Source organism: Garra rufa, unplaced genomic scaffold (genome assembly GCF_049309525.1).
Source record: "Garra rufa unplaced genomic scaffold, GarRuf1.0 hap1_unplaced_001, whole genome shotgun sequence".
In the NCBI taxonomy this organism is placed as follows: Eukaryota; Metazoa; Chordata; class Actinopteri; order Cypriniformes; family Cyprinidae; genus Garra; species Garra rufa.
Genome location: NW_027394276.1, coordinates 19,830,093 through 19,846,913, shown reverse-complemented (window position 1 = coordinate 19,846,913; position 16,821 = coordinate 19,830,093). Strand labels below are relative to the sequence as shown.

The 16,821-nt window shown below is 37.6% G+C and overlaps 10 non-coding genes across 10 annotated transcripts; all 10 read left to right on the top strand.

Annotated features, from left to right (window-relative positions):
• The first annotated feature begins 5,555 nt into the window (after positions 1 to 5,555).
• On the top strand, positions 5,556 to 5,674 carry LOC141302455 (5S ribosomal RNA). The gene has a single exon (XR_012342441.1). It is a non-coding gene; the product is annotated as a 5S ribosomal RNA (ribosomal RNA).
• A 753-nt stretch (positions 5,675 to 6,427) lies between these two features.
• On the top strand, positions 6,428 to 6,546 carry LOC141302454 (5S ribosomal RNA). The gene has a single exon (XR_012342440.1). It is a non-coding gene; the product is annotated as a 5S ribosomal RNA (ribosomal RNA).
• Positions 6,547 to 6,630: 84 nt separating this feature from the next.
• LOC141302453 (5S ribosomal RNA) lies at positions 6,631 to 6,749 on the top strand. Its single transcript, XR_012342439.1, has one exon. It is a non-coding gene; the product is annotated as a 5S ribosomal RNA (ribosomal RNA).
• A 6,444-nt stretch (positions 6,750 to 13,193) lies between these two features.
• LOC141302452 (5S ribosomal RNA) lies at positions 13,194 to 13,312 on the top strand. Its single transcript, XR_012342438.1, has one exon. It is a non-coding gene; the product is annotated as a 5S ribosomal RNA (ribosomal RNA).
• Positions 13,313 to 14,065: 753 nt separating this feature from the next.
• On the top strand, positions 14,066 to 14,184 carry LOC141302449 (5S ribosomal RNA). Its single transcript, XR_012342437.1, has one exon. It is a non-coding gene; the product is annotated as a 5S ribosomal RNA (ribosomal RNA).
• An 84-nt stretch (positions 14,185 to 14,268) lies between these two features.
• LOC141302447 (5S ribosomal RNA) lies at positions 14,269 to 14,387 on the top strand. Its single transcript, XR_012342435.1, has one exon. It is a non-coding gene; the product is annotated as a 5S ribosomal RNA (ribosomal RNA).
• Positions 14,388 to 15,140: 753 nt separating this feature from the next.
• Positions 15,141 to 15,259, top strand: LOC141302446 (5S ribosomal RNA). Its single transcript, XR_012342434.1, has one exon. It is a non-coding gene; the product is annotated as a 5S ribosomal RNA (ribosomal RNA).
• An 84-nt stretch (positions 15,260 to 15,343) lies between these two features.
• LOC141302445 (5S ribosomal RNA) lies at positions 15,344 to 15,462 on the top strand. The gene has a single exon (XR_012342433.1). It is a non-coding gene; the product is annotated as a 5S ribosomal RNA (ribosomal RNA).
• An 84-nt stretch (positions 15,463 to 15,546) lies between these two features.
• On the top strand, positions 15,547 to 15,665 carry LOC141302444 (5S ribosomal RNA). Its single transcript, XR_012342431.1, has one exon. It is a non-coding gene; the product is annotated as a 5S ribosomal RNA (ribosomal RNA).
• Positions 15,666 to 16,418: 753 nt separating this feature from the next.
• Positions 16,419 to 16,537, top strand: LOC141302443 (5S ribosomal RNA). The gene has a single exon (XR_012342430.1). It is a non-coding gene; the product is annotated as a 5S ribosomal RNA (ribosomal RNA).
• The last annotated feature ends 284 nt before the right edge of the window (positions 16,538 to 16,821 follow it).

The window sequence follows — 16,821 nt, the reverse complement described above, 5'->3', positions numbered from 1 at the left end:
TATTTCAGGGTGATACACAGCCAGCAGGTGAGAACCTGTAGGCTGTGTATGAGCCCTGAACACCTGATGAAGGACTGCCCAGACTTCAAATGTTTCAAGTGCGAGGAGAGGGGCCACTTCGCACGGGACTGTAATGCAGTGAGGTGCCCGGACTGCAGGCTCGTACTAAATAAGTGCGAGTGCTGGTTCGGAGACCAGCAGGAGGATGACCAGGAGAGCGGGCAGATGCATGAGGGAGACAATGAAGAGGAGCCACGCGAGGACACGGGAGGAACACAAAGAGAGGGTATTGCAGGCACGGACATTGACGATGAAAGCGAAAGGACTGGAGTAATGCAGGACAATGACGAAACAGAGACACTGATGGAGACGACGGAGGATTTGCAAACAGAATTGGAAGAGTCAGAGGAGCAGGTCAACGAGGAAGGGAGAGTGGACAGAGACAGCGAAAACATTGATGATGGCGGCACCATGGGAATATCAAATAAAAGAAGAAGAAGAACTAAGGTAACACCAAATCTAGAGAAAGCCAAAAGGAAAGTTTTAAAACAAACATGTGAGGAGAAACAGGACAGTGGAGATACTGGAAAGGAAGGGGAGGCCATGAGCTGACAAAATGGGGACTTTATGGCTTTTAGTTTATTTTATGGTGTTGAAAATTGTGACTTTTAATGCTAGAGGACTAATGAATGGTTTTAAATTTGAAAAGATGAAGGAACTGTGTAAAAATGAGGATGTGATTTTATTGCAAGAGACAAACTGGAAAGAGAATCGTATGGAGGATTTTAAAAAAAGATGGGAAGGGGAATTACTCTTTAATAACGGAGAAGGAAAAATTGGAGGAGGAATGGCGATTTTAATAAGAAAAGACAGAGGTATCAAGACAAAGCATTTGTATAGTGATAAAAAAGGAAAATGTATGGTTGTAGAAATGGTGATGGAGGAAGAAAATTTTATTTTAGGGAACGTGCATGCTCCGAATGAAGAAAAAGAAAAGAAAATGTATTTTAATGTTTTAGCCGATGTAATTGAAAAATGGGGGAAGGTGGTGATTGCAGGGGATTTTAACACAGTTTTTAGCAAAATGGATATGGCAAACGGGATGGTTTTTAAAACGGATGGGGGCAGAAAAGAACTAAAGTCGTTGATGGAAGAGAAAAATATGATTGATGTGTGGAGGGAAAGAAACGAGAAAAAGAAGGAATTTTCAAGAAGACAGTTGGTGGGGAATTTTATGTGCCAAACCAGAATAGATTATTTCTTAAGTACTAGAAATCTGGAATGTTTTATTGACAGAATAGTTTATAAAGACACAACCTTAAGCGATCACAAAATGGTTTTAATGGTGATGGATTTTAAAAGAGAAACGAAGGGACCTGGAGTGTGGATCTTAAACACTGATGTTTTAAAAAATGAAAGTTTTAAAAAAGAGATTGAAAATATATTAGATGAGAGGAAAAAAGATCTGATGTATATGGAAGACAAAAGGCAATGGTGGGAAAACGTAAAGTATCAGATAAAGAAATATTCAATAAACTACTGTAATTTGTTACAAAAGGTTAAAAGAACTAAGGAGAAAGAAGTAAGGAGAACATTAAAAGAGGAGTTAAATAAAAATGAAGTAAATGTACAAAAAGTAATTCAATTTGAAAATACATTGGGAAAAATAGAAGAGGAGAAATGCAAAGGGGCGATGTTAAGAAGCAAAGCAAAATACATGGTGGAAGGAGAAAAATGTAACAGATTCTTTTTTAATCTTGAGAAAAGCAGGGGGAAAGCGGAAATAATTAAAGAACTTAAAAGTAAGGATGGGAAAGTGGTGTCAGATACAGAGAGGATTTTAAAAGAAGTGAAAACATATTATGAGGAATTGTTTAAGTCAGAGGGAGGAGATGAGGAAAAACGGAAGATTTTATTACAACAAATAGCAAGGAAAGTTGGTGAGGAGGATAAAAAGGATTGTGAAAGCGAAATAACAACAGAAGAAATTAAACAAGCCATAAATCAATTAAGAGTGAAGAAAAGCCCTGGAATAGATGGTATTGGAAGCGAGTTTTACAAAGTTTTTAAAGAAAAGGTAGTTGGGATTTTAAATGAAATTTATGAAGAAGTGTTCAAAAAAGAAAGAGTAAACCCAAAAATGGGGCTAGGATTAATGAAAATAATATACAAGAAAAAGGGAGACAAAAATGAACTGAAGAATTTTAGACCCATTACAATGTTAAACACTGATTTAAAAATTTTAGCAAAGGTCTTAGCGAATAGGTTAAAAAAAGTCATGCCAAATATAATAGAAACCAACCAAGCATATGGAGTAAAGGGGAGGGATATAGCAGACATTACAAGCAGCATAAGAGATATAGTGGGTTATATAAAAGAAAAAGAAAGGAGCGCATACATTATAAGTATGGACTTTGAAAAGGCGTTCGACAGAGTCGAACATGGGTTTTTATTTGCGATTTTAAAAGAATTTGGTTTTGGAGATAATTTTATAAAATGGATCTCAATTTTATACAGGGATATTTTAACAAAAGTAAAATGCAATGGATTTTTAACTCAACCTTTTAAAGTTTCAAGATCTATAAGACAAGGGTGTCCATTGTCAGCACAGTTGTACTCTTTGGTGGCAGAACCTTTAGGGCTTTTAATAAACAGAGAAAAAAGAATAAATGGAATAAAAATGGAAGAGGGAAAAGAGTTAACAAAAATATTTCAATACGCTGATGACACGACAGTTGTGGTTGAAAATATAGAAAGTGTTAAAAGAGTGATAGAGAAAACAACATTTTATTGTGAGGGTTCAGGTGCAAAAATAAATGAAGAAAAAACTGTATATATGAAGTTTGGAAGGGCCGAGATTTTAACGGGGCTTTTTAGGTTTAAGGAGGTTCAAGAAATGAAGATTTTAGGGGCAATATTAGCAAGGAATGAAAAGGAGGCAATTGACAATATGTGGGAAGAGACGGTAGGAGGGATGGAAAGAAGACTTATTTTTTGGAGAAACAGATCTTTAAGTTTGAAAGGGAAAATTTTAATTGTAAATATGTTAATGTTATCCAAAATGTGGTACAATTTACATGTCATGCCATTGCCAGATTGGGTTTTGAAGAGAATAAAGAAAAGTGTTTTAGAATTTCTATGGGACAAAAAGCCTCCAAGAATTGCATATCTTACATTGATAGGGAAACCAGAAGAGGGAGGAATGGGGTTGGTCGACGTAGAGCAAAAAATGAAAAGCATGAGGGTAAAAGTGGTAAGGAAATATTTGGATGACACGAACAATGCAGAGTGGAAGAAAATAATGAGCTTCTATTTAAACAAATGTGGGAATTTTAATTTAGGGGAAGACATTTTATGGATGAAGCTGAAGAATTGGATGATGGAGGGGATCCCACAGTTTTATAAAGAGGTTTTAAATGCTTGGAGGCTTTTTTTAACAGAGGTGGATTTTAATCCAGAGGGGAGGGAAAGGATTTTAAATCAACCTCTGTTTTTAAATGGAAAAGTAAAGATACAAGAGCATGACCTCTATTTTAAGAAATGGTTGCAAGTGGGGATTGTGAAGGTAAGGGATGTTTTATGGGAATATAAAGAGGGATTTTTACCACTTCAAGTGATTATAGATGCGATGGAGGAGGGGAAGGAGGATTTTAATGTAATGTTTTTAAAAAGACAATACGAAGAGGTAAAAAAAGCAATCCCTGGAGAATGGCTGGATGATCTTAACAAGAGGGAAGAAAAGGAGAACAAAATGAATGTGTTTTTAAAATGTAAAGACAAGTTGGTGAATTTTAATTTGGGTACTGTTAAAATGTTTTATGGTTTTTTTATGAAAAGAATTTTTAAAAAACCTGTTGCCAATCAATTCTGGATAAGGCATTTTAACGAAATTGAAGAAAAAGATATCTGGAAGCATATGGCATGGAAATGGTTGGATGTAGATCTAGAATGTTTTGATTATTTTATTAGACAAAATGTGATTTTTACGGAAATGAGATTGTGTGCTATGCAGAAAGAAACAAATGCTCAATGCAAAGTTTGTAAAACAGAAGATGAGGGAATTTTACATTTGTTTTTATTCTGTAAGGAGTTGATCCCATTTTTTAACGAATTTAAGAAACTAATCAAAGATTTAAGAGGTAACGAAGAGGATTTTAATTGGAGTAGAATGTTTATGTTGGGAATAGCAGAGAATAAACCAAACAAGAAACTCATTAATTTGTTTTTAATTGTGGCAAAAAAAGCTATATGGAAAAGAAGGAATATAGCGAAAAACAGAGATTTTGTTTTAAACCTTTGGTTTCTTTTTAAATGGATGGCAGAAGATCATGTCAAAATGCTGTACAGTTATTTTAAATCAGAAAATATTATGGGAGATTTTTATGAAATTTTTACAAAAGATGTCATATGTATTTTAAAAAATATGCACTTTTACATGCCAGGGGAAGATGAACTTTTGTTGGTTTAGCTTTTAGGCTTTTATTTGTTGTTATGATTGGGTTAAAAAGATGCTTGTGTCATGTAATATTTACGAATGTTTCCCCAGCAACAATGCTAAATACTCGGAAATTGGTGATAACGGTTTTGTTGTGTATTGGGTTCTTCTTCAGTAGTAATGAAAATGTATTATTGATTTGTGTATTCAATGTGTATTCAAATATATAATGATTTTTGTACAATAAAAAAAAAAAAAAAAAAAAAAAAAGAGCGCCCGATCTCGTCTGATCTCGGAAGCTAAGCAGCGTCGGGCCTGCTTAGTACTTGGATGGGAGACCGCCTGGGAATACCAGGTGCTGTAAGCTTTTGCCTTTTCTTCACTATTTATATAATATGCTGGCTTTTAGAAAGACGTGTTTTACCGCTCTATTTATTACAATCATTTAAATGTATTATAGAGTTTTAAGTGTTTTACATGTTTTTTAGGCCATTTTATTACTCTTAACATTTTAAGTGAGTGTGTGTCTTTAAAAAATGGATGGTTGGCCTGCCATGTGACTAGACACATGACAGGAAGCAGGAAGTACAACTGTATAAGAGAGCAGCATGACAAACAAAGGACAGTCACCAAACTGTTGGATTGAGGAGTTGCTAATTTTAGAGCTCACCTTTCCATTCACCACCTGCAAACTTTGGATTACACTTTCTGTGGATTGTATATACACCGGTGGACACTCACATTGGACTTATCAACACACTGGGATTCTTGGACTGTTTTTAGGGTATGGACAAATGAACTGTATTCTTTTAACAGCGTTTACCTCGTTTTATCGTGTTGTTTTAAAGTCTTTTATGTGAACCTTGTAAATAAACCAAATCTATTTAAACCAATCTTCTTTTATGTCTCATTCTTTTAACCACTAGTCATCTCTCACAGTTAAATCTGACCCCATTTTAGTCTTGTAACTCGGCTGATAAGGCCGATTGTTACACTTGGATGGGAGACCGCCTGGGATTACCAGGTGCTGTAAGCTTTTGCCTTTTCTTCACTATTTATATAATATGCTGGCTTTTACGGAGGCTGATCTTTAAATAGCCCACTTTTTGGAGCAGCCCTCGCTTACGGCCATACCGCGCTGAGAGCGCCCGATCTCGTCTGATCTCGGAAGCTAAGCAGCGTCGGGCCTGCTTAGTACTTGGATGGGAGACCGCCTGGGAATACCAGGTGCTGTAAGCTTTTGCCTTTTCTTCACTATTTATATAATATTCTGGCTTTTAGAAAGACGTGTTTTACCGCTCTATTTATTACAATCATTTAAATGTATTATAGAGTTTTAAGTGTTTTACATGTTTTTTAGGCCATTTTATTACTCTTAACATTTTAAGTGAGTGTGCGTCTTTAAAAAATGGATGGTTGGCCTGCCATGTGACTAGACACATGACAGGAAGCAGGAAGTACAACTGTATAAGAGAGCAGCATGACAAACAAAGGACAGTCACCAAACTGTTGGATTGAGGAGTTGCTAATTTTAGAGCTCACCTTTCCATTCACCACCTGCAAACTTTGGATTACACTTTCTGTGGATTGTATATACACCGGTGGACACTCACATTGGACTTATCAACACACTGGGATTCTTGGACTGTTTTTAGGGTATGGACAAATGAACTGTATTCTTTTAACAGCGTTTACCTCGTTTTATCGTGTTGTTTTAAAGTCTTTTATGTGAACCTTGTAAATAAACCAAATCTATTTAAACCAATCTTCTTTTATGTCTCATTCTTTTAACCACTAGTCATCTCTCACAGTTAAATCTGACCCCATTTTAGTCTTGTAACTCGGCTGATAAGGCCGATTGTTACACTTGGATGGGAGACCGCCTGGGATTACCAGGTGCTGTAAGCTTTTGCCTTTTCTTCACTATTTATATAATATGCTGGCTTTTACGGAGGCTGATCTTTAAATAGCCCACTTTTTGGAGCAGCCCTCGCTTACGGCCATACCGCGCTGAGAGCGCCCGATCTCGTCTGATCTCGGAAGCTAAGCAGCGTCGGGCCTGCTTAGTACTTGGATGGGAGACCGCCTGGGAATACCAGGTGCTGTAAGCTTTTGCCTTTTCTTCACTATTTATATAATATGCTGGCTTTTACGGAGGCTGATCTTTAAATAGCCCACTTTTTGGAGCAGCCCTCGCTTACGGCCATACCGCGCTGAGAGCGCCCGATCTCGTCTGATCTCGGAAGCTAAGCAGCGTCGGGCCTGCTTAGTACTTGGATGGGAGACCGCCTGGGAATACCAGGTGCTGTAAGCTTTTGCCTTTTCTTCACTATTTATATAATATGCTGGCTTTTACGGAGGCTGATCTTTAAATAGCCCACTTTTTGGAGCAGCCCTCGCTTACGGCCATACCCCCACCTGAGGCGCTAGAGAGCAACAGGAAGTGGTTGGCAGCAGTTGGGAGAGGAAGGCTCTCCTCCATTTTGTGTTTAATTTTTGTTTGTTTTGTGAGTTGTAATACGTTAAGTTAGTTTTTTGTGTTTTTTGTCAACTTTTAAACCACCTAACAGCAGCATTCTTGCTGTCTGGAGGGTGGTTAGTTCCTTTTTTTTTTTTTTTTTTTTTTTAATGGATGGATTAATTTCTATGAATATGGATTTGGCACGAGAGAAAAGGCAGCAAACAGAAAATGGACTGGATAAAAGACTACGAGAAAAGGATTACCCTAAAAAGGAGCAGAAACGGATTTACGCTAAAGAAGCAACCGTAGTGATTGATCTGACTGAAGTGCAGGATGGGAAAGCAGAAGACATTATTCAAGCACTGACAGACAAGATGGACGTGACGACTATACTTGCGGTAAGACCAAAAATGATGAGAGAATATGAAATAACATTGGAGAAAGAAGAAGATATTGAGAAACTAGCAGATGGATTGATGATAAAAGGAAAGACATGTGAAATTAAAAAGTTGAATAATAAAGAATTTGTTGTCTCTTTCATGCATCTGCCCGCTTACCTGGAGGACGACGTGGTTCTACAAAAGCTGGAGGGATGGGGGGTAACTCCCATCTCCCAGATCAAACGGAGATTTTATCCGGGCACCCGCATCGAGGATGGAACGAGATTTGTGAGAGTGCGATTCCCAAAAGAGGTGGCTTCTCTGCCCTATAGCACGAGAATGGAGACAGAAGAGGGGCCTCAGTATTTCAGGGTGATACATAGCCAGCAGGTGAGAACCTGTAGGCTGTGTATGAGCCCTGAACACCTGATGAAGGACTGCCCAGACTTCAAATGTTTCAAGTGCGAGGAGAGGGGCCACTTCGCACGGGACTGTAATGCAGTGAGGTGCCCGGACTGCAGGCTCGTACTAAATAAGTGCGAGTGCTGGTTCGGAGACCAGCAGGAGGATGACCAGGAGAGCGGGCAGATGCATGAGGGAGACAATGAAGAGGAGCCACGCGAGGACACGGGAGGAACACAAAGAGAGGGTATTGCAGGCACGGACATTGACGATGAAAGCGAAAGGACTGGAGTAATGCAGGACAATGACGAAACAGAGACACTGATGGAGACGACGGAGGATTTGCAAACAGAATTGGAAGAGTCAGAGGAGCAGGTCAACGAGGAAGGGAGAGTGGACAGAGACAGCGAAAACATTGATGATGGCGGCACCATGGGAATATCAAATAAAAGAAGAAGAAGAACTAAGGTAACACCAAATCTAGAGAAAGCCAAAAGGAAAGTTTTAAAACAAACATGTGAGGAGAAACAGGACAGTGGAGATACTGGAAAGGAAGGGGAGGCCATGAGCTGACAAAATGGGGACTTTATGGCTTTTAGTTTATTTTATGGTGTTGAAAATTGTGACTTTTAATGCTAGAGGACTAATGAATGGTTTTAAATTTGAAAAGATGAAGGAACTGTGTAAAAATGAGGATGTGATTTTATTGCAAGAGACAAACTGGAAAGAGAATCGTATGGAGGATTTTAAAAAAAGATGGGAAGGGGAATTACTCTTTAATAACGGAGAAGGAAAAATTGGAGGAGGAATGGCGATTTTAATAAGAAAAGACAGAGGTATCAAGACAAAGCATTTGTATAGTGATAAAAAAGGAAAATGTATGGTTGTAGAAATGGTGATGGAGGAAGAAAATTTTATTTTAGGGAACGTGCATGCTCCGAATGAAGAAAAAGAAAAGAAAATGTATTTTAATGTTTTAGCCGATGTAATTGAAAAATGGGGGAAGGTGGTGATTGCAGGGGATTTTAACACAGTTTTTAGCAAAATGGATATGGCAAACGGGATGGTTTTTAAAACGGATGGGGGCAGAAAAGAACTAAAGTCGTTGATGGAAGAGAAAAATATGATTGATGTGTGGAGGGAAAGAAACGAGAAAAAGAAGGAATTTTCAAGAAGACAGTTGGTGGGGAATTTTATGTGCCAAACCAGAATAGATTATTTCTTAAGTACTAGAAATCTGGAATGTTTTATTGACAGAATAGTTTATAAAGACACAACCTTAAGCGATCACAAAATGGTTTTAATGGTGATGGATTTTAAAAGAGAAACGAAGGGACCTGGAGTGTGGATCTTAAACACTGATGTTTTAAAAAATGAAAGTTTTAAAAAAGAGATTGAAAATATATTAGATGAGAGGAAAAAAGATCTGATGTATATGGAAGACAAAAGGCAATGGTGGGAAAACGTAAAGTATCAGATAAAGAAATATTCAATAAACTACTGTAATTTGTTACAAAAGGTTAAAAGAACTAAGGAGAAAGAAGTAAGGAGAACATTAAAAGAGGAGTTAAATAAAAATGAAGTAAATGTACAAAAAGTAATTCAATTTGAAAATACATTGGGAAAAATAGAAGAGGAGAAATGCAAAGGGGCGATGTTAAGAAGCAAAGCAAAATACATGGTGGAAGGAGAAAAATGTAACAGATTCTTTTTTAATCTTGAGAAAAGCAGGGGGAAAGCGGAAATAATTAAAGAACTTAAAAGTAAGGATGGGAAAGTGGTGTCAGATACAGAGAGGATTTTAAAAGAAGTGAAAACATATTATGAGGAATTGTTTAAGTCAGAGGGAGGAGATGAGGAAAAACGGAAGATTTTATTACAACAAATAGCAAGGAAAGTTGGTGAGGAGGATAAAAAGGATTGTGAAAGCGAAATAACAACAGAAGAAATTAAACAAGCCATAAATCAATTAAGAGTGAAGAAAAGCCCTGGAATAGATGGTATTGGAAGCGAGTTTTACAAAGTTTTTAAAGAAAAGGTAGTTGGGATTTTAAATGAAATTTATGAAGAAGTGTTCAAAAAAGAAAGAGTAAACCCAAAAATGGGGCTAGGATTAATGAAAATAATATACAAGAAAAAGGGAGACAAAAATGAACTGAAGAATTTTAGACCCATTACAATGTTAAACACTGATTTAAAAATTTTAGCAAAGGTCTTAGCGAATAGGTTAAAAAAAGTCATGCCAAATATAATAGAAACCAACCAAGCATATGGAGTAAAGGGGAGGGATATAGCAGACATTACAAGCAGCATAAGAGATATAGTGGGTTATATAAAAGAAAAAGAAAGGAGCGCATACATTATAAGTATGGACTTTGAAAAGGCGTTCGACAGAGTCGAACATGGGTTTTTATTTGCGATTTTAAAAGAATTTGGTTTTGGAGATAATTTTATAAAATGGATCTCAATTTTATACAGGGATATTTTAACAAAAGTAAAATGCAATGGATTTTTAACTCAACCTTTTAAAGTTTCAAGATCTATAAGACAAGGGTGTCCATTGTCAGCACAGTTGTACTCTTTGGTGGCAGAACCTTTAGGGCTTTTAATAAACAGAGAAAAAAGAATAAATGGAATAAAAATGGAAGAGGGAAAAGAGTTAACAAAAATATTTCAATACGCTGATGACACGACAGTTGTGGTTGAAAATATAGAAAGTGTTAAAAGAGTGATAGAGAAAACAACATTTTATTGTGAGGGTTCAGGTGCAAAAATAAATGAAGAAAAAACTGTATATATGAAGTTTGGAAGGGCCGAGATTTTAACGGGGCTTTTTAGGTTTAAGGAGGTTCAAGAAATGAAGATTTTAGGGGCAATATTAGCAAGGAATGAAAAGGAGGCAATTGACAATATGTGGGAAGAGACGGTAGGAGGGATGGAAAGAAGACTTATTTTTTGGAGAAACAGATCTTTAAGTTTGAAAGGGAAAATTTTAATTGTAAATATGTTAATGTTATCCAAAATGTGGTACAATTTACATGTCATGCCATTGCCAGATTGGGTTTTGAAGAGAATAAAGAAAAGTGTTTTAGAATTTCTATGGGACAAAAAGCCTCCAAGAATTGCATATCTTACATTGATAGGGAAACCAGAAGAGGGAGGAATGGGGTTGGTCGACGTAGAGCAAAAAATGAAAAGCATGAGGGTAAAAGTGGTAAGGAAATATTTGGATGACACGAACAATGCAGAGTGGAAGAAAATAATGAGCTTCTATTTAAACAAATGTGGGAATTTTAATTTAGGGGAAGACATTTTATGGATGAAGCTGAAGAATTGGATGATGGAGGGGATCCCACAGTTTTATAAAGAGGTTTTAAATGCTTGGAGGCTTTTTTTAACAGAGGTGGATTTTAATCCAGAGGGGAGGGAAAGGATTTTAAATCAACCTCTGTTTTTAAATGGAAAAGTAAAGATACAAGAGCATGACCTCTATTTTAAGAAATGGTTGCAAGTGGGGATTGTGAAGGTAAGGGATGTTTTATGGGAATATAAAGAGGGATTTTTACCACTTCAAGTGATTATAGATGCGATGGAGGAGGGGAAGGAGGATTTTAATGTAATGTTTTTAAAAAGACAATACGAAGAGGTAAAAAAAGCAATCCCTGGAGAATGGCTGGATGATCTTAACAAGAGGGAAGAAAAGGAGAACAAAATGAATGTGTTTTTAAAATGTAAAGACAAGTTGGTGAATTTTAATTTGGGTACTGTTAAAATGTTTTATGGTTTTTTTATGAAAAGAATTTTTAAAAAACCTGTTGCCAATCAATTCTGGATAAGGCATTTTAACGAAATTGAAGAAAAAGATATCTGGAAGCATATGGCATGGAAATGGTTGGATGTAGATCTAGAATGTTTTGATTATTTTATTAGACAAAATGTGATTTTTACGGAAATGAGATTGTGTGCTATGCAGAAAGAAACAAATGCTCAATGCAAAGTTTGTAAAACAGAAGATGAGGGAATTTTACATTTGTTTTTATTCTGTAAGGAGTTGATCCCATTTTTTAACGAATTTAAGAAACTAATCAAAGATTTAAGAGGTAACGAAGAGGATTTTAATTGGAGTAGAATGTTTATGTTGGGAATAGCAGAGAATAAACCAAACAAGAAACTCATTAATTTGTTTTTAATTGTGGCAAAAAAAGCTATATGGAAAAGAAGGAATATAGCGAAAAACAGAGATTTTGTTTTAAACCTTTGGTTTCTTTTTAAATGGATGGCAGAAGATCATGTCAAAATGCTGTACAGTTATTTTAAATCAGAAAATATTATGGGAGATTTTTATGAAATTTTTACAAAAGATGTCATATGTATTTTAAAAAATATGCACTTTTACATGCCAGGGGAAGATGAACTTTTGTTGGTTTAGCTTTTAGGCTTTTATTTGTTGTTATGATTGGGTTAAAAAGATGCTTGTGTCATGTAATATTTACGAATGTTTCCCCAGCAACAATGCTAAATACTCGGAAATTGGTGATAACGGTTTTGTTGTGTATTGGGTTCTTCTTCAGTAGTAATGAAAATGTATTATTGATTTGTGTATTCAATGTGTATTCAAATATATAATGATTTTTGTACAATAAAAAAAAAAAAAAAAAAAAAAAAGAGCGCCCGATCTCGTCTGATCTCGGAAGCTAAGCAGCGTCGGGCCTGCTTAGTACTTGGATGGGAGACCGCCTGGGAATACCAGGTGCTGTAAGCTTTTGCCTTTTCTTCACTATTTATATAATATGCTGGCTTTTAGAAAGACGTGTTTTACCGCTCTATTTATTACAATCATTTAAATGTATTATAGAGTTTTAAGTGTTTTACATGTTTTTTAGGCCATTTTATTACTCTTAACATTTTAAGTGAGTGTGTGTCTTTAAAAAATGGATGGTTGGCCTGCCATGTGACTAGACACATGACAGGAAGCAGGAAGTACAACTGTATAAGAGAGCAGCATGACAAACAAAGGACAGTCACCAAACTGTTGGATTGAGGAGTTGCTAATTTTAGAGCTCACCTTTCCATTCACCACCTGCAAACTTTGGATTACACTTTCTGTGGATTGTATATACACCGGTGGACACTCACATTGGACTTATCAACACACTGGGATTCTTGGACTGTTTTTAGGGTATGGACAAATGAACTGTATTCTTTTAACAGTGTTTACCTCGTTTTATCGTGTTGTTTTAAAGTCTTTTATGTGAACCTTGTAAATAAACCAAATCTATTTAAACCAATCTTCTTTTATGTCTCATTCTTTTAACCACTAGTCATCTCTCACAGTTAAATCTGACCCCATTTTAGTCTTGTAACTCGGCTGATAAGGCCGATTGTTACACTTGGATGGGAGACCGCCTGGGATTACCAGGTGCTGTAAGCTTTTGCCTTTTCTTCACTATTTATATAATATGCTGGCTTTTACGGAGGCTGATCTTTAAATAGCCCACTTTTTGGAGCAGCCCTCGCTTACGGCCATACCGCGCTGAGAGCGCCCGATCTCGTCTGATCTCGGAAGCTAAGCAGCGTCGGGCCTGCTTAGTACTTGGATGGGAGACCGCCTGGGAATACCAGGTGCTGTAAGCTTTTGCCTTTTCTTCACTATTTATATAATATGCTGGCTTTTAGAAAGACGTGTTTTACCGCTCTATTTATTACAATCATTTAAATGTATTATAGAGTTTTAAGTGTTTTACATGTTTTTTAGGCCATTTTATTACTCTTAACATTTTAAGTGAGTGTGTGTCTTTAAAAAATGGATGGTTGGCCTGCCATGTGACTAGACACATGACAGGAAGCAGGAAGTACAACTGTATAAGAGAGCAGCATGACAAACAAAGGACAGTCACCAAACTGTTGGATTGAGGAGTTGCTAATTTTAGAGCTCACCTTTCCATTCACCACCTGCAAACTTTGGATTACACTTTCTGTGGATTGTATATACACCGGTGGACACTCACATTGGACTTATCAACACACTGGGATTCTTGGACTGTTTTTAGGGTATGGACAAATGAACTGTATTCTTTTAACAGCGTTTACCTCGTTTTATCGTGTTGTTTTAAAGTCTTTTATGTGAACCTTGTAAATAAACCAAATCTATTTAAACCAATCTTCTTTTATGTCTCATTCTTTTAACCACTAGTCATCTCTCACAGTTAAATCTGATCCCATTTTAGTCTTGTAACTCGACTGATAAGGCCGATTGTTACACTTGGATGGGAGACCGCCTGGGAATACCAGGTGCTGTAAGCTTTTGCCTTTTCTTCACTATTTATATAATATGCTGGCTTTTACGGAGGCTGATCTTTAAATAGCCCACTTTTTGGAGCAGCCCTCGCTTACGGCCATACCGCGCTGAGAGCGCCCGATCTCGTCTGATCTCGGAAGCTAAGCAGCGTCGGGCCTGCTTAGTACTTGGATGGGAGACCGCCTGGGAATACCAGGTGCTGTAAGCTTTTGCCTTTTCTTCACTATTTATATAATATGCTGGCTTTTACGGAGGCTGATCTTTAAATAGCCCACTTTTTGGAGCAGCCCTCGCTTACGGCCATACCGCGCTGAGAGCGCCCGATCTCGTCTGATCTCGGAAGCTAAGCAGCGTCGGGCCTGCTTAGTACTTGGATGGGAGACCGCCTGGGAATACCAGGTGCTGTAAGCTTTTGCCTTTTCTTCACTATTTATATAATATGCTGGCTTTTAGAAAGACGTGTTTTACCGCTCTATTTATTACAATCATTTAAATGTATTATAGAGTTTTAAGTGTTTTACATGTTTTTTAGGCCATTTTATTACTCTTAACATTTTAAGTGAGTGTGTGTCTTTAAAAAATGGATGGTTGGCCTGCCATGTGACTAGACACATGACAGGAAGCAGGAAGTACAACTGTATAAGAGAGCAGCATGACAAACAAAGGACAGTCACCAAACTGTTGGATTGAGGAGTTGCTAATTTTAGAGCTCACCTTTCCATTCACCACCTGCAAACTTTGGATTACACTTTCTGTGGATTGTATATACACCGGTGGACACTCACATTGGACTTATCAACACACTGGGATTCTTGGACTGTTTTTAGGGTATGGACAAATGAACTGTATTCTTTTAACAGCGTTTACCTCGTTTTATCGTGTTGTTTTAAAGTCTTTTATGTGAACCTTGTAAATAAACCAAATCTATTTAAACCAATCTTCTTTTATGTCTCATTCTTTTAACCACTAGTCATCTCTCACAGTTAAATCTGACCCCATTTTAGTCTTGTAACTCGGCTGATAAGGCCGATTGTTACACTTGGATGGGAGACCGCCTGGGATTACCAGGTGCTGTAAGCTTTTGCCTTTTCTTCACTATTTATATAATATGCTGGCTTTTACGGAGGCTGATCTTTAAATAGCCCACTTTTTGGAGCTGCCCTCGCTTACGGCCATACCGCGCTGAGAGCGCCCGATCTCGTCTGATCTCGGAAGCTAAGCAGCGTCGGGCCTGCTTAGTACTTGGATGGGAGACCGCCTGGGAATACCAGGTGCTGTAAGCTTTTGCCTTTTCTTCACTATTTATATAATATGCTGGCTTTTACGGAGGCTGATCTTTAAATAGCCCACTTTTTGGAGCAGCCCTCGCTTACGGCCATACCGCGCTGAGAGCGCCCGATCTCGTCTGATCTCGGAAGCTAAGCAGCGTCGGGCCTGCTTAGTACTTGGATGGGAGACCGCCTGGGAATACCAGGTGCTGTAAGCTTTTGCCTTTTCTTCACTATTTATATAATATGCTGGCTTTTACGGAGGCTGATCTTTAAATAGCCCACTTTTTGGAGCAGCCCTCGCTTACGGCCATACCGCGCTGAGAGCGCCCGATCTCGTCTGATCTCGGAAGCTAAGCAGCGTCGGGCCTGCTTAGTACTTGGATGGGAGACCGCCTGGGAATACCAGGTGCTGTAAGCTTTTGCCTTTTCTTCACTATTTATATAATATGCTGGCTTTTAGAAAGACGTGTTTTACCGCTCTATTTATTACAATCATTTAAATGTATTATAGAGTTTTAAGTGTTTTACATGTTTTTTAGGCCATTTTATTACTCTTAACATTTTAAGTGAGTGTGTGTCTTTAAAAAATGGATGGTTGGCCTGCCATGTGACTAGACACATGACAGGAAGCAGGAAGTACAACTGTATAAGAGAGCAGCATGACAAACAAAGGACAGTCACCAAACTGTTGGATTGAGGAGTTGCTAATTTTAGAGCTCACCTTTCCATTCACCACCTGCAAACTTTGGATTACACTTTCTGTGGATTGTATATACACCGGTGGACACTCACATTGGACTTATCAACACACTGGGATTCTTGGACTGTTTTTAGGGTATGGACAAATGAACTGTATTCTTTTAACAGCGTTTACCTCGTTTTATCGTGTTGTTTTAAAGTCTTTTATGTGAACCTTGTAAATAAACCAAATCTATTTAAACCAATCTTCTTTTATGTCTCATTCTTTTAACCACTAGTCATCTCTCACAGTTAAATCTGACCCCATTTTAGTCTTGTAACTCGGCTGATAAGGCCGATTGTTACACTTGGATGGGAGACCGCCTGGGATTACCAGGTGCTGTAAACTTTTGCCTTTTCTTCACTATTTATATAATATGCTGGCTTTTACGGAGGCTGATCTTTAAATAGCCCACTTTTTGGAGCAGCCCTCGCTTACGGCCATACCGCGCTGAGAGCGCCCGATCTCGTCTGATCTCGGAAGCTAAGCAGCGTCGGGCCTGCTTAGTACTTGGATGGGAGACCGCCTGGGAATACCAGGTGCTGTAAGCTTTTGCCTTTTCTTCACTATTTATATAATATTCTGGCTTTTAGAAAGACGTGTTTTACCGCTCTATTTATTACAATCATTTAAATGTATTATAGAGTTTTAAGTGTTTTACATGTTTTTTAGGCCATTTTATTACTCTTAACATTTTAAGTGAGTGTGCGTCTTTAAAAAATGGATGGTTGGCCTGCCATGTGACTAGACACATGACAGGAAGCAGGAAGTACAACTGTATAAGAGAGCAGCATGACAAACAAAGGACAGTCACCAAACTGTTGGATTGAGGAGT